Source organism: Mus pahari, chromosome 6 (genome assembly GCF_900095145.1).
Source record: "Mus pahari chromosome 6, PAHARI_EIJ_v1.1, whole genome shotgun sequence".
Taxonomy (NCBI): Eukaryota; Metazoa; Chordata; class Mammalia; order Rodentia; family Muridae; genus Mus; species Mus pahari.
In genome coordinates, this window is record NC_034595.1 from 51,307,453 (window position 1) to 51,325,394 (window position 17,942).

Sequence of the window (17,942 nt, forward strand, 5' to 3'; positions counted from 1 at the left end):
CATGTGCCACTACTGCCCGGCCACTATGAAGTTCTTACGTGGAAACATCTCTATCATTGTCACATGAGTAAGTTTGTCCCAACAACATTATAGGTTGAATATAACCATTTTTCATTGCCTACATGAGAAATTAGAGGTTCGGAAAAGTGGCCACCTCCTGGGCCCAACAGAGAATGGAGAACCAGCTTGGGATGTCAGTCTGTCTAGTTCCACATACCCACTGTCTCATTTGGTGAGCTAGAAAGGAACATTTAGCTCTAACCAAGAAGTGGACTGTTAAATCATCCTCTTCCTTCTCCTCCTCCTCCTCCCTTAGACACTGTCTTCTGCTTGCTCTGGGATTCAGCCGAGTCTGATCTCACCTTTAATCTCAAGCAGATGTTTACCTTCTTCATGCAAGGCAGTACGGTGGTTGAAAGGTGGTCTCTGGATTCAGAGCCAGAGCTTAACCCACAATTCTGTTGCTTCTTTCCTATCTGACCTCAGTTGTTTCCTACACAATGAAGACATGATATTACATAACCACAGGCTGTTAGAAAGAACTAACGTGTGACACTCTCAAGACAACACTTGAGGAGAAACAGGCTCAGTTTGCACCTGTAGTTCTCCAATTTGAGTTAATCCTATTAATATTTGCTCAATGCAGTATTCAGATATTTTAAGTTCCAGGGTAGTGAATAACGGCACTATAGAAACTTGCCAGTTTTTTTTTCAATCTCCTATGAACTTTAAATATGTATCCTATATAAAATATAACACAGGAAGATAGAAATAAATCACCTGCAAAACCTCACTTGAAAGCTGCTCATGAATCATGTGAAAATGGGGCCGAGTCTAAAGATTGCTGTGCAGATTGGGTTAAAGCCTTCCTTGTACGCATCTGAGAGGGGCTCTGGAAGGGCTGGTCCTGCAGTGTGTGTGGTCACTGTGATCGCAATCGGGCTCTTCATCTACCTGAAGCATGTGAGTGGGAGGCACTGATTCGGCTTGGAGTAAGTCAGGGAATGATGAAGCCTTTGTTCTCAGACTCAGTCAGAGGTTGGGAGGAAGCACACCTTGGCTTCTCCGTCCAAGCATCTGTAGTGTTCTCACTCTTGCTTTTCTCCTGTTTATAATTTCCTAACCTGAATATGAGTAGAATCTGACCCTGTGTCTCAGGGTCCCCACACTACAAGACATCTCCTTCTTGAAGCTCTTTCTGAGTCCCACACCAGGCTGCATTTCCCATCTTTGGATTGTGCTGACCTCTCATGTTTATTTCTTACCTTGCTGCTAGTGTATTTACACAGGGTGGGTTGCCCCCATTCTGGACTCTTAACCGCTATGTATTTTCAAACCCACCCCTTCATTTAACCCTTAAGTAGCTTTGGGAAGCCAGTGTTCTCATCTTCAGTTTCCTGACAAGAAACACAAGGCTCTGAGAGCTTAAGTAAATTAAGCTACACAAAGCCACACCAGAGGACTTGGGGGTGGGAGAGGGGACAAAGCCACACCAGGGGGCTGGGGAATGGATCAGCAGTTAAGGCTTGGCTGCTGCTCTGGACTCACAAACTCTGTAACTCCTGTCCCAGGGATTCAGTGCCCTCTTCTGACCTCCTCAGAAGTATGAGTGTGCATGAGATATACATTTAGGCAACACACACACACACACACACACACACACACACACACACACACGCACACACACGAGACATGTCAGCTATATTCCAGCTTAAGAGCCTCTGTCCTTCATCCAGGCTTCTTTGAAATCAGGTGTCAAATGCTGGTCAATCTTGTATCTCTATATTGCATCTAGATATTTAGTTCAATATTTTTTATGTTCATTTAACTTCTTGATGAGCACAACAAAACGGTAGGTCTCAGACACCAGCATCATAAAAATAAAGATGTCTGAAGAAGGAATGAAAGTGGCACTTTAGTGACATTTTTGCCTTACTTAGAAGGATAGTATGTAATAGAATTCACAAACCCAGATGCCAGCAAGGGCAGGCAGCAAGAGGAAAACAGTAAAGGGTGTTGAGCATGATCTGCTAAGCGGTGATTGAGCCTCCCTCCTGGATGTGCTTTCCCTGCCCAGCGGAATGATCACCGGTTAACTACCTGTTTGTAGCTGCATTAGAATGTAGGCTTTTTATTATGGTTTGTTTGTTTGTTTTTCAGAAAAGGCAAACAATATGGACCTATACTATTTCTAAAGAACATGTGCTTCGGGTGGTTCCCTAATGTGTTACCTTGAAAAGTCGCATGCCAAGCTGAGGTCCAGCCCGTAAGGTCAATATTTCCCAGGTAGAAAGCTTATGGAGAGGTAAAGCCACCTTTCTGCCTCCTGTTCCTAATTAGCCAGGACACAGGTGCCATTGGCCAGGAGGCCAGCTGAACTTTGCAGGCTGCCCTGTGATATCCGCTGGCCCTCTTTGCCTCACTTCCTTGCTGGTCCTTCCATAGATGACTGACCTGTGTCCTTTCTCATGGTGTTTCCTGGATCCTGCTCTCTAATTCAGATGGCCAGCTTTATCATAGTGGATTAGGACATGCAGATAGTAGAAAGCCTACGGAGCCCTTAGACTGTCCAGTATATTTATGTCCTCACTGTCTTGGGAAGCTCCATCTCTGATGATGTGGTACCTGTGAGGAGAAAGTTCTACCCTGGGCCCTCTCTCCCCAGGGTCTTTAGGAAGTCAGAATTTTGGGAAGACTTTTATCAGGAAGATCTTCAGAAGCAGAATCCATGATGGCTAACTGGGAAATCTCGTCTTAGCTTTGTTATTTAGTGATGGTAACTAAATCACAGTACTTCTGGGAAACTGTAATGGCTGCTGAGTGGCCACTATATGCTTGTATCTGTGAGTCATGTCACTGGTGTTGGGCCCATGATATTGAGGTGTGTTTTAGGGAATGTTAGCACCAGGTTCACTGGATGTTTTTAAGATTGTCAGTGCCTTTCTTTCCTTGGGCATGCCAAGCTTCTGCTGTCATCATGCGTCACTGCCCCACCCCCTGTTACTCATATAGCTAGTCTATGAGCAAGTCATGCCTAAAGTCTGGCTAGTAAGTTGTCCCTGATGTCCAATTTTATATCTTTAACCCAGGGAAGAAGTAGATAAACTCTCACTCTGTGACCTAAGGGGTCAGATGAATATGAACATCGCTCTCCAAGCCCAGGAGTTCCTCTGTATTTGTGCCAGGTGAATGGTAAATATTATGACAGAGTTGGCTTCCATATTCCAGTTCACCTCCACCTTTTCTACATCATCTATGTCAGTGAAGTGTTGTTTTGTGTTGGGAATGACAGGTTCCAGAGAGTCATATGGTCACCCTTGAGAAGCTGTGGGGCCCAGTGACTATGTTTCTGTTGGCCAGCTCACCATGTCCCCCTGCATCAACTTGCAGAAACACATAACAGATGCCCTTGCGGGAACCAAGGTCAAGTTCTCTGATTACCAGAAGAAGATTCACATCTCAAAACCTGGGACTTCACCAAATTTAATGCTGATGAGTTTAAAAACCTGGTAGCTAAGAAGTGGTCTACTCCCAATGGCTATGAAATCAACTGTATCCCTAGACAGGGTCCCCTGGGCATATGATGGATTTGTGAGGGTTTCCTATCTCTACTAAACATGTTTATTAATAAATATACATTCTAAAATAGTCAATTTCTGAACTTCACCCTTGGCTCTCAGATCTAATTGTATGACGTCTGGGATTGTTGTGTTTTAGTTTCCCTCCATCCCCTTTCCTTCCTCTATCTACTCCCACCCCTTCCTACTTCCTTGCTTCCTCGCAGGTTCCTAGTCTCTTCTTTAATTGCACATGTGTTTGTATGTGTGAATATGCACACATAAATATATAAATGCAACCTTCTCTGTCCATTCAATGTCACTTGCATGTACATGATTTCAGGGTTGACCCCTTGGTATTAGATAATCAATTAGGAGGCCCCTCCTTGAGGGAAGACTGCTTTGGCTCTCAGCATCCTTTGGTTGCCTGTAGTTCTTTGTCTCTGGGTGGAGCCTGGTGAGATCTCTCCCTTCCATGTTAACACACTGATAGGCTCTCAGGAGATTCTAGTCATGCTGCTTAATCTGCAGTATGTGTTGAGAGGGCCGGAGCCCTGGGTATCCGGGGTGCTATATTCCTCTTCCTTGCAATGTTCCTGTGAGGTACTGATGGATTTCTCAACATGTGGGGTGATCACTGTTTCAAAATGTTTTGGGCACTACATAAACAAGTATTTTTAAATTTTAAAATTGTTTAACTTTTACACATTAATTCTCTTAACTAATAACTATGAGTTACATTGCTAAATAACCAATATACTCCAATAAAAATACTGTATCAACTTAGGAGAGAATAATGAGAAAAATCTTAGTTCTAGAAATAAAACTTGTCAAATGTCAGCAGCTGATATTTGGGGAGTATTTAGATGGATATAGAGTCTCTGAGCAAAGGCAGAAGATTAATTAATGTAGAATTAAGTCCTTCCTGGCTGTGCACCCCTGGGCACACATCTTTTTCTCTTAGTCTGAGTTTCATTCTCAGAAAAATGAAAAGTATTAAAAAGCTAGATTTGTTGGGCTCTGCTGAAATTCCTTTGAGAAAATATAAATGAACAGACACATACTGAATGGTCAGGAAATATTGTTGAAAGTGAACATTACTGAAATCTTCCTGAAAGCTTAATTGAACATGCATGTTTAATGTGGACAGTATGTGATCCTCCCCAGAATACATTAGAAATATGAGCTGCTATTTTCTCATTCCCTGCTCTCCCTTTACCAGATAAGAGAAGGGAGAACACTGAGCAGAGAGTGTGAATATTTGGCTTCTGGTTTGAATCGTTGTTACCTCCAAAAAGACAAACCCTGCCTCACTGTGCTCCAGTTTTATAAGCTGTAATATGAGTTTACACTATTAGGCCTTCCAAGGTTTCCTCCCGCCCAGCATTCTCTTTGCACGAGGGTTATCTGTGTATCATCTTTAACAAATGGGGACCATCAGAGTGAATGTTTAATAGCACTTAGCTCTGTAGGTAAACTGCCTTAGAGTCACCCAACTCTCTGGCTCACATTCTCGCCTCCTCGTGGTGATGCAAATGCAGGAGGACACTAAAGACTGGCAGAAAGAAAAGGAAAATGGAAGATTCTCCAACAGGAACCTTGGAATCTCCTCCACTAGAAACAGCTCCCAAGTGAATAAAGGTTGCTCCTATCTTTTCAGGACCACAGTGTGGCAGTGCCATGCATCTCACACCAGGGTTAGGTTGGGGACAGAGATGTAACTAATTGTATCTATTTTCTCTTATAAAAGAAGTGGAGATGATGCTGGAGTCTTCAAGATGATCTTCAGTCCTCTTACAAAATGAATTCACAGCTAAGATGGCGTCCTTACCTGCTGGATAGCTGTAGGGAGCCAGCTTGCTTTCAGGTCAGCTCATTCAGTTAAGCAGCTGTCCCAGAAATGTTTTTCTCATGCTGGAAGTATAAGACAGAAAAATGGGAGAGTGAATTTGCTGAACACACACGAAGTGGTGCCATGCTGTCCCTAGCCTGTGCCAAAGCAAATTTCTGAGCCTTATGTAATTTCTCCTTGGCTGTGAGGTCTCATGATCCTGTCTGAGGTTGATGCAGTGGACTCTGCCTTAGCCATATGCCATCCAGCCCTCCCTTGGTGGGTGGCATCTTGTAGGTATTAGGGACCCATGACTGTGATTGATGAGAAAGACTATCACTTCAGCTCACATCCAGTGTCCTGCCATCTCCTCAAATTCATGCTGGGGGATTGCTAAAACAGATAGTGTTTATTGGCTGCAGAGTAAGTCAAAACTTGCGAAGGCACATTTGTTCATTTGGAAAATATTTGTGATCATTCCCTGGGCCAATAGCACTATGGGGAATTTTTTTAAAATGTATTTTATATGGTTTAAAAAAATATATATAGTAGAGCTTTTGCTCTTGAGGAATGTACAGTTCTTTGGGGCCATCAGGGTCTGGAGTGGTGGGAAGACATTGCAAGTTTTTTGTAAGTTGTTTGTAAGTTGAAGAATCACACAATGCAGCAGTAGCAAGGGTGTCAGCAGATGACAGTGTTATGGAGGTGACAGTGCCTAATCCTTTCCTCTTCCTGATGGAGAGACTGAAAGACAGAAAGGAAGGCCAGCCAGAGGAAACCCAGCCAGGAGTCAGAGGAATGGAGGCTTGAATCTGAGGTCCTTTGCAAACTGTCTCTGTAATGCTTAGTTATGTTTGTGTTTTCAGGAAACTGTAGATATTAGAGGAGGAAAGGTGACCCACTGGGGGGGGGGGAGACAGAGAGACAGAGAGACAGAGACACACAGAGAGACAGAGACAAGAAAAGAAAGAACAGAGGAAGGAAAGAAAGGGAGGAAGAGAAATGGAGAGAGAAAGAAAGTTTATTTCAATATTATTTCAGAAAATGGATAGAACCCATGAGATGCCATTTGACTTAGTAAATAAGATGCACATCTCATGCTATCAAATGGCTATCTCCTTAATCAACTGGTTGTATACACTGCTAGGTCTGAATATGAAATATTCTTTATGACCTCATGTTTTGAGTTCTAGGCCCCAAGTCTATCTATGCAGCTTGATTGAAGAAGTGATAGATAATAGCTTATCCTGGGTCCTGCCTGCTTTCTCTGCTCCCTAGGCTGGGCCATGTGAGCAGGCAGGACCCAGGATAAGCTATTATCACTTCTTCAGCACTCAACATACCACCACAGCCATGAACTGAGTCACTCCATCCATACTGTCCTTTCACGCTAGGCTGACATTCCTCTGAAGCGATGAGCCCAAATAAAGCGTCTCTCACTGAAATTGTTTTTATTGGGTATTTTGGTCATAGTGAAAAACAATTACTGTTGTTAAGATCTTGGTAATATGAAAAGGTCACCATTCACTATTGGGGAGAAAGTTCTCTTTTTTTAACCATTTGTTTTACTATTCATCATACATTCAAAAGGGCATAAGGAAACAAAAGGGGAAGTTAGCTACCATCCTGGAGCTCCAAAAAAGCTCTTCTCTCTGACTTTCTTTATCATTAAGCTGGACAGGATAACAGTCCTGACCCCATGGGAGATTTCACTACCTGCCTTTGACTGTCTCCTGAGTGCCTCATCTCGCTCTATCAGTCAGCTTTGCTCCACTACAACAAATACTGAGGCAACTAGCTTAATACAGAAAATAAAATAAGCTCACACATTTGAAGGTGCAAGACCAGAACCATAACTGCCATTTGCTTGTTTCACTGGTATGGGTCTTGAGTGGCATTGATGGTATTGCACGTGGGAGTCACAAGTTGAGCGGGAACCAGAGGAGCTTGAGAAGCACAGATCTCATGATTCCCTTTCAGGGCATACTCCACTGATCCAAGTGGACCCCACTAGGCATCCCCTCTTAAAATCTCACAGCACCTTCCCACACCAACATCCTGGGGAATCACTCCTTCATATAAATATTTAGTGTATACTCAAAGTATGCCCCCAAGTGATCTCCATCATCATCATCATCATCATCATCATCATCATCATCATCATCATCATCATCATCATGTGGTTCTGTTCCTCTTCTCCCTGCTTCTGACACCATTCCACTGTTTATATCTTCTTTTCTGCCCTCAGATCATGAGAGTGCTAGTGCTCAGACTTGCAAGACTCCGCTACTGTTGATGGTAATTGCTCCCCACAGCTTTCATGCATTCAACACCTTAGGAATTCAGTGGGCGCACCTTTATCTTACAGATGAGAACACTGAGGGCTGGAGGTGCTCTCTGTCCATCCGTGACAGGTCCACACCATCACTCTTCTGGTTGGCAGGTAGCTAAAATTAGAAACCTGGAATCTTGACCTATTCCTTTAATTTTTCATATATATAGAGAGAGGATATGAAAAATAAACAGACAATCTGTCATGCAAAATTTGATCAGTTAGATGTTTATTGAATGAGATTTCAGGGAGCTATTTACAACCTTTCTCTTATTGGCCAAGAATTTACTGTAATAAGTCATGCTGATGGAAGTAGTGACATAATAAGGTGATATTAATGTAGACAGTAAACTGTGTTGGATAGGCGGTGTTAATTTCAAGAATAGTTGTGTTTTTATTGGGCACCAGCTGTATACCCAATCATTTATATACCTTTCTGCTGAAAGCTCAGTATGACAAAGATAACATTTATTCCACAAATATTCATGTCTGCAATAACTAAAGGTAATGGCTGGTAAAAAGAAGATATTCTGTAGCTAACTATAAAATGTTATAATTTTGATGGACTGTTGCACTTCAACACTAAAAGTGAGTTTTTATATTATCATCCAGACATTTTGCTTGTAGATATGTAAACTAGAGAAAAGTACATAAAGTCTCATAAGGGAACATTTATACATGTTTCTTCAGCATGTGGGTGGTACCTGGGAATCAAAAGATCTGGACAGCTATGTGTACCAGGCAGGGTTCTTCAGAAACCAATAGGATGTGTGTATGTAGCTGTGGTGTGTGTGTGTGTGTGTGTGTGTGTGTGTGTGTGTGTGTNTGTGTGTGTGTGTGTGTGTGTGTGTGTGTGTTATTGCAAGGAATTGGTTCACACAGTTATGAGAACTGGTAAGTCTGAAACACAGTGGGCTGTCAGGCTAGAAACAGAGAGAGCAGTTTGAATGGAAAGGTGTCTACTGGCAGAGTCCCCTCTTTTTTTCTAGGATGAGCCAGTCCATTGTTCATCTCAGGCCTTGGACTTATTGAATGAGGACCACCTATGTGGTGGAATTAGTCTTCTAAACTTAAAATCCACCCATTTCAATCTAATGCAAAAACATGTTTGCAAAAACTTTTGAGTGTTGTGAGCCAGCCGAGTTGACATGTAAAATTAACCATGACATGATACCTGCAAAACACTGTTAAGTTCTGATGTATGATTATCCTGGGGGATTTAATCAAATAATTGTCCTAAGAGGAAAAGAAAATGGTATGTTCAAAAGAGTTCAGTTGAAGACACTCCAGTAATGGTGGTTCCTTCAATGGAGAACAATGTAAGGAATGACTAGGGGCAGAGATATGTATAAGGACCAGCAGCTGGCCTGAAGGCTAAAGAGATACAGTAAGGTGGTTGGAACCCAGTGGAACTAGAGCCACAGAAGAACATTTTAGTAGAAGACAGAAGTATAAAGAAATTAGTCTCCTGCCAAATTCTTAGAAAGGCCAGGAAGGAAGAACAGGGAAGGTGAGGAGAACGCAGAATGAATGGAATATATCTTTTTCAGCCTCTTGTTGGTACCCAGCACTGGGAAAACACAACCAGATCCCAGTGCCCATAGCACTGTGGGTGATTTGCTCATAGAGATCGGCCTTGTGGGCACAGAATAGGATAAAGAATGACCTGATGAGCTATAGAAGGCAAACCCCATGAAGATCAGTGTAAACAGCAGGCAGTTGTTGGGGGGGTGAAGTGGGAGGACCCAGCACAATGTGAATGATCCTGAAAATGCTGCACACTTTAACTAAGGAAAGGAGAAAAGGTTCCAAAACACTCCTTCTCCAACATAAGCCATCCCTACACACAGGGGAGTGGTGCCAATGGGCAGGAGAAAGTAGGGACAAAATCTGCATGTGGAACACTGTATGTAATGGCTGCTTAAAGCAGAGTACAACATGCTCTAATATGGACAGAGAATGACAAAATCTGCATGTGGAACACTGTATGTAATGGCTGCTTAAAGCAGAGTACAACATGCTCTAATATGGACAGAGAATGAGAGAGAGGGAGAGACAGAGACAGAGAGACAGGCAGAGAGACAGACAGAGAGACAGAGAAACAGAGAGAAAGAGACAGAGACAGAGAGACAGAGACAGAGATAGACAGAGAGACAGGCAGACAGACAGACAACAGACATAGACAGGCACAGACACAGAGAGAAATCATTTCATGAACCATAAGGTGGATGGATAATAAATGTCCCATGAGCAGAGGCAAATGATTGATTTAACCCTCTGCCATGAAGACCTAGCTTTTGAAATGTAAAGGAAAATCCCGGTCAGAGCTGAGCTTTCTGCCATGTGAATGAGGCAGCTTAGACATGTAGGATTTGGGGACACTCCTCTGGGTTGTGGAGAACATGAAAGATCCCACGAGGAAATAAGAACCCAGGGATGAGGAGTTCTTGATGTGAGCCTTTCCTGCGGTCCCTCTGCCTGCTGTATACTCACCATGATACTTGACTGATGGCAGTGGTTTAAGATCTGTACCACTTTCCACTTCTTAGCTAATGAAAAGAGAAAAGCTCTAGACATGCATGTCTAACCTTCAGGGTTCGAGGACTTTGAGAAAAGTACCAATGGCCTAACTAAGACTACTCAAAGACTCCATATGTGACATCTGGGGTCCTAGGAATTGTCAGAAAGTGACTGTTATCATCTCCAGGTCATGTTAGCTGGGGTTATAGACTTGTGCCATCAGGCCCAGCAGATTATGGGAGTCAACTGGGAGAAAAAGTAGATATTAATTTGAATCATATAAATAATCCAGATTGGGAAAACCTAAATCAATGTGGTATAATTTAGCACAACACTACTGCTGTTTGAACATGTCTATATGAAAATAAGAACTCCAAAGTTCTAAACCTTCTGACCCCTGACATGACTCCATGTGTGGAAAGTCTCACCCTTGAACTCACGTGACATGTCACAGTGTAAATGCAGGTGCTCCAAAGATATTATATGAAATGGCCCCCAGGCTGTGTGTGTAAGGTTATACATGAAACAAACAAATTTCCTGTTTTCTCCTGTATCTCATCCCCCAGGTGACTCTGTATGTGCTAGTAGTGCTTTGTACGGTCTTAAGAAATCTGCAATATTAAACACATCTGGTCCCAACCTCCACGATAGTGAAATCTACCACCACCTTTCGTTCACTTGCTCTAATGGAGGTGGAGCCTGAAGGTTCACCACCATTCTCTTCTTTCACCCTTGTGGTCCTGTGTATGTTGCAGTCATAGAAACCAAAGGCAAACAGTTACAACAGCTCACCCTATAGTGAAGCTAAATTCTGGCTGTGTTAGTCAGCTGTCTGCCACAGTGACAAGATGCCCGAGGTAAGCACCTAACAAGGAGGGGTGCTATTATTTTAACTCACTGTTTCAGAGACTTTGGTCCATGGACAGTTGACTTCATTGTGTCTAGGTTTATAGTGGGACAGAACCTTATGTCAGGAACTGTGGAGAAGAGCATGTCTGTGGAGGCTAAGAAGCAGAAGGCCCCAGTATCCCCTTCAAGGGCCCACCCCTGATGACATCACTCTGTTTCACTAGGTTCCACCTCCTAAAGGTTCCCACAATAGTGTCACAGCCTGGTGAGCAAAGATGTGGGCCCTCAAGAACATGTCCGGATTGGCAGCCTTCCTCTATCTGCTCTTCTTACGTATGCTTTACCACAATTCAGATGTTCTCTGTGTCCCGGGGTGGCCTGGGGTGAAAGTTCAGAGAAGGTTGAATTTTCCCAGGAAAGGCTAAGGAACATCTCCTTATAGCTGACATAGGTACCTGTCCTGAAAGTGAGGGTTTCTTGGACTTATCACCTCTCCTTGCTTAGAGAGGGATCCCAGGCTGTATTCTGAAGGAGCCCTCAGTGAGAGAAGAGTTACAGCATTCCTATGCACAGGAGGTAGATTACACCAGAGGTATGATGCTATTTCTGAAAACTCCGGTACTTGGAGCCCTTTGCCTAGACTGGGGTCTTCTCCTGGTCTGTAGGAAAGACATGGATGGCAGGCAAGGGCTGGTTCTAGCCAATAGGGCTAAGCCCGTGGAGAGCAGAGGTCCTTGTGGGTAGATGGGAACTCCTTGGCTGTCTTGCTGATTTCCCTGCTCCTGTGCACCTAGCTGCCAAGTCCATTCAGGTCTCATGTCCTCCCGCCCTTTGCGACCTGTGACCATGAACAAACCCCTACTTTGCTTGCTTTGTTCCCAGTATTCAGATTCCACAGCCACCTTTTTGATTTCCTGTTTATGAAGATATCTTACCATAGTAGCAAATAAAATTCAAACTAAACTGTATTAAGTTATATATAAAAAATAAATGTGTACAATTAAACGTATAAAATCGTTAATTAGCAAAACAAATAACAATACCAGTAACCAGTGGTAAGCACCCTGTTAATGGCTTGTCATGTGCCATCTCAACTGATGCTCCGCAGAACCTAGATTATTGCCCTTCATTGGCCAAGGAAGAAGATGAAGCTTGGAAAGGTTAAGATAACTCAAGGTCACACAGCGAGAACAGTGAGGAGCAGAACCCTACCCTGTTTTCCTTCAAAGCTGGAGATTCCTCCTACTTGACCACATTGCCTATAAAACCAGGATGGTAATGGCAGTCCCAAGGCTGGCTTTGCAGGCCTGCGGCGAGGATCAAATGAGACAGTAATTGGGAAAGCACTTTGGAAATTGCAAAGCACTATATAAATATATGGTATTATTCTAATGTATCACTGGCCTACAAAAACACTGCTCAAGCATTGCATTTAAGAGAAGGCACACCAGCCCATTATTCAATAAGATAACACCACATGTGAGCCTTTTATCATTGAAAGAATGTTTATGAAGTCCACAAAACCCAAGCCATTAGGAAGGTTTTGTTTTCTGGGTAGGCTCAGCAAACTTGGAGCCAGCTCAAGAAGTCTTTAAACAGCCAGGAAGTTAAAATGAAGAGAAGCGTTTAGTGTCAGGGAATTAAATGTTCTTTCATGGACTCTGGGAGTTGAAAAATATACAACTTTTGATAAGTTAGACTGTTTCTAGGAACGGCTTTCAAGTAGTGAATGGGGATCCCGTTGGCGCTAACGGGGGGTATAGCAGTGATGTCAAATGATGACAGTAATTTTCAGCAGAGTAACATGGGAGCATTGGCTGTCTCAGCAGACTATGGTTGGTTTATTATTATTTTTTTAACCTGAGTATGTGGCTTCATTTTTGTATACTCTAGTTTTCTGATTGGCAAATGGGAATACAATTAGCACCCATCCAGTAAGGTCTTGATAATGATCTGATGAGACATCAGGTCCGAGCCTGGCAGATAGCAAGGCAACTGGTACAAGTCACTTCATGCTGTTGGTGATACTTTACAAAGCTCACAAAAATATTCCTGAGTAACGCAAGAATTGACTGATCACACCAAACACAGCTGTACGAATTCAGGGCCTTGCATAAGCAATGCAAGAACTCCAAACTCATGACATGTTTGTCATGTGACATTTCCTGGGGATATGTGAGCACACATGGGCTCACTTCAGATAGGGAGTCAGAGCAAAGGGAGGATTCCACCCAATTCCAACCTGCTGAGTCAGTGAGTTTATTGGAGTTGCTTACAAGAGCATTGGCAATGTGTCGGAGAGTCCGCCCCAGTCCCCAATAGTCGTTTTCTACTTCCATAACCTTGAGGTGTTCCAGGCTCTCTAAGACTTATGCAGTTGTTTTCTGCTGAGCCTCAGGATCCTCCCTCCAGGAGCCAAAGTTTCCATTTGGAGGCCATCTTTGCACAACATCATTATCTTCTTATCTTAGCAGTAGGAGACTTCATCATAGGTAGAGACACTGAAGGCCAGAGATGGTGTGATAATTTAAATGTTCTCAAATTTTTCCTCCTTCTTTACTGCCCCCCGCCACCAAATTCCTAAAGCTCAGTGGCTAGTTGCAGGTCCTCCATCCATGGATGTGATACTAAAAATAGGGAGGATGTCCAGTGTCCAACACACTGCCACTCTGCTGAGAGATGGGCAGCCCGGGGGAGGAGGCCTCGCTGGGAGCAAACGGAGACTGCTGAGGCTGGCTTTCCACACCTCTCAGGGGTCTGGAACTCATCAATGGTTGCTCCACCTGATGGGAGTGCTTTGCACTGGCATTTAAAGAAATAATCAGTGCGGCAAAAAGAACGGAGCTGGCATTGTGCAATCCATCAGAGGTCCTGTCTGCAGCTGGGCTCATTTCGATGACATCACCTGCTCTGTAGTAGGAAGGCTTTCTTTAGCTCCCTGTTACTCAGGAGAACAAAGTCTAGGTCTTCAGGGTCATGAGGTTAGAAGCGTAGCTTTCAAAGTCTCACAGATCTGGCTCTGAAGCCACCATTCAGTGACCGCATGATTTGCAATTGATGTAAATTTCTTAGAGCCAGAGTTTCCATGCTTATTAAATGATGCTTTCTTGCTCGACACCGTAATGATCAAATATGGTAAGAAAGATACAAATGCTTGACACCTGTAGCTCATAGAACCTCCCCCTTCCTTTCTCTTAGCAAGGAGCATGTGACCCTTCCTAAACAGATTTCCTCCTTCCTGTACATATGGATGTGTGCATGTGCCTGAGTGTTCTTGCCCTGTAGTTCACAGAGACCACACTGAAGCATGCCCTTCTCAGTTTTGGCATGGAAATGAGATCATTTATGCCAAGTTGCCTAGCTTAATTAATGCCTGGGTCAGTATGGCCTCTAAATAAGGTGGAGTGACTGGAGATATAAGAGTGGCAAATAATGAGAGTATTGGTAATTTCTTTCAAGAGGTCCCCACATTTCTTTGGGAGTCTCAGATTTGGATTTGGTCAAACACCAACAGAGATTTGGGCCTGCAGCACCGCTTTCCTAAATTATTTNTCCTTTGAACTCCAGGCAGGATCTAGCCAGTCACACTTAGAGGCCAACTACTTGCCCATCCTTGGAAGTGTGTCACATCATTGGAAGAGGATTTTATGTATACTGGAAGAGATTGTATGTATACTGCTTGTTTTGGAGTTCAGACAGGATCATGTCCAGCTAATTCCATTCTGAGTCTTAGTCCTGTGAATATTTTTAGAGTGTGGAAGCAAACTGCCTCTGTTGGCTTCATAGTGACTTTTGTCAATCAAGGAGTTCCTATTCAGAGACCCTTGGTGAGTCTCACAGCCTTGAACAACAGCGAGCTTAGCAGTGCACTGGAATGTCATTTAAGATCTCTACTCCATATTCATTTCCTTGTGATGCTTCTTTTGGTTCATTTCCATGTGATGAATAACTAAAAAATAAATAGATATGAGATAGGAAGTGTCTGGTTTCTATTGTCACACTATTTATCTGGCAGTGTCAGCTCTTTAATTCTTTACTTAAGTGAGTCTTCCAGCAAATTAAAGTGTTCTTCATTAAATGCCAAAAAAAAAAAAAAAATCTCTTGTTGAATGGAAGTCATTCTTGATGGATTGCCCAGAGGTCTCCGTCTTCTCTGGCAGGCTACATCTCACAATACTGCATGTTCCCCACCGAGTTACTGGAAGGAAGGACCTACCAGCGTCTAGTGACTCCTAAGCTGTTACTTATCATGAGTCACTGGTCTGTTTGCGCCCTTTGAGCAGTTTCTAGCTTGTATCCATCTCTTTTTCTGCTCTCTATTTGTTCTGTTTAGTCAGTCAGACTTGGGAGATCTGATAAGCTGGCCTCATGAAATGTGCATATAAACAGCTTCTGAATGAGGACACTTTGAGCTTTCTCAAGAACTAAGAACTTTGGATCATCCTTCTGAATGGGCTCGCCAAACCTAAGGCATCTTCGCTTTGCCTCTCTGTGGTCAGATTCTTGTTTTCTCAGCTGCCATATTTGAGCCCCAGGAATACATCCCAGTGTGGAGGGCAGCCTGTGGGTCATTACTTCTTGGGGGGTTTGTTTTTTTTTTTTTTTAAAGGAAATTTTTTTAAAAAGATACATTCAATCATTTCTTGTTTTCTGCTTGGCGGTCAGCCAAACATGGATTGTTTCGCCTACATCCCCCACCTCCTTAGGATGCTGATCATCTAGATGGGGAAAATGCATAGATGAAATAAAGTCAGAAACCTTTATGAAGGCCACTACTGTGTTGTCTACTTGGAAGACAGAGAGAGAGAGAGAGAGAGAGAGAGAGAGAGAGAGAGAGAGAGAGAGAGAGAGAGAGAGAGAGAGAGAGAGAGAGAGAGGAGAGTTCGTTGTCTTGATTCCTTCCTGCGTGTCTTTCTATGATTCTCCTGTTTTCATACAGAATAAACTTTTATTCAGCACCAACTGTATCCTTTCAGTGATACTGCAGTAGCGGATGAGACAGGCCTGATGCTTGTCTTGGTTAATATCAAAGAAGGATGGAGTGGAGGAGCTGAGGGAAGGAAGCATGCATCCCGGTGAAGAGAGTCAGGAAAGGCAGAGTGTGGCTGGAAGTTGAGCTGACTCGACCTGGCTGGACTGTGGGAGCAGGCTGTCAAGACCTTTCGTGCTCTACTGCCAGTTTAACATGACTCACTTGCTGGAGACACCTAGGAAGGATCTCCCCAGGGGCAACTTAGAGAAGTACAGTTCTACTACGGGGAGAATTCGACCCAGACAGCAGTCAGTCTCAGAGGAACCCCGAAGAACACATGACCAACGTAATGTTATTTCAACTTCCCCCTTCCCTCTTCCATTTTTGATGTCCCATCTCAGTAATCTAGAATCTTACAACAGCCTTTCTGTGGTGTGTACCTCTCTTCTTTTCCCATGAATTTTACAAGAGTTTCAAGCAGTCAACATACATAGAAAGTTCTAGAAGCTGCTGGACTCCAGGAATGGCTGATAGCTCCACAGCTATAGTTTCCTTGTAGAATGATGTCACTGGTATATATTGACAATTAAATTATGTTCTACATCATATTGGTTTTTTATCCATACCATGAAGGTTAAATGTGACCATCGGTGTGGGTCAGGCCTATTTTTATGCCTAGTCCATGAGCACTAACCCTCCCTGTTCCTAACTACTCTCCTTCAAGTCTGTTGGTGCCACCTGCAAACCAGCCATGCTGCTTTTTAGGGACCATGTGCTCAGCTAACCCCCACTAAACCTTGGAGACCTGGTATCATACTGACTTTGAACTTAAGTCATTTCTTCAGGCTGCTCTGAGCACCAAGGCAGAGACACACATATTTTCAGACAGCAGAAATCCAGTTTGAATTTCTTATTGCATTTGAGCTAGCAGAAAACCTGAGGGTAGTGTTTGCAGAGGTCCTCAGGAGAACAACATTCCTTTTGCGTTCTCAGTGTTCCCTGGTCCCATTTGGCTGGATCCACTACTGCTGGCTTTAGTTAGCTATTTACATTCCCCCATCTTTATATAAATTGTGCTATATTAGCGTATATTTCACACTGTGACCCAGTGTTTTTCAGATCCTTTAAGCCTGGCTATTTGTACATTAGTCAATGTCAACAGAAGTAAAACCTCAAATTGAGTGCAGGCTACAGCCCTGCTCCATTGCTCACTCTGTCATGCTGAAATGGATCTCTTGTTCTAAGATGTGCTGTGAAATACACTCTATTTACATTAAGGAGACCTCCGTATATTTAAGGCATAATTGTTTCAGGGCCTTCATTAATTTTTGAATGGTGAGACCTTGACTTTCTTCTTTTCTATCTTTTCTGTAATGATGGAAGTTAGAAGCTTCCAAAATAATAATAATAATAATAATAATAATAATAATAATAATGGTAATAACAACAATAACAACAAATTGGTCCTCATTAAAGCTAGGTGGAGATGTATTTTTGGTAATGTGCTTTATAAACAGTGAGAGATCTGATTGTAAATTGCCTCCAGGGCCCCACTTTCCCAGTTACCAGGCTGGGACAATCCAGGATAAAAGGTAGTCTGTATTTATATGGAAAAATAAAAACTTGTTTTGCTTCTGTAATTGATGAAATATTTATTCTGTCATACAAATGTAAAGGTGGAAGTTCTTCGAGTTCATCTAATCGAGCCCCTTTCCAGAATATTAGAGCCTCCTCCAGTCTCTGACAAACGGATGCTTCGAGCCATGAGGAGCTCAGTCCCTTAAGAAGATTTGGGTGAAAGAAGAAGAAGAAGAAGAAGAAGAAGAAGAAGAAGAAGAAGAAGAAGAAGAAGAAGAAGAAGAAGAAGAAGAAGAAGAAGGA

The 17,942-nt window shown here is 43.0% G+C and overlaps 1 protein-coding gene across 1 annotated transcript in view; it reads left to right on the forward strand.

Moving 5' to 3' along the window:
* The window catches only part of Ror1 (receptor tyrosine kinase like orphan receptor 1), a 346,999-nt gene that overhangs the window by 173,261 nt on the left and 155,796 nt on the right, over nt 1-17,942 (forward strand). The window lies entirely within an intron of this gene.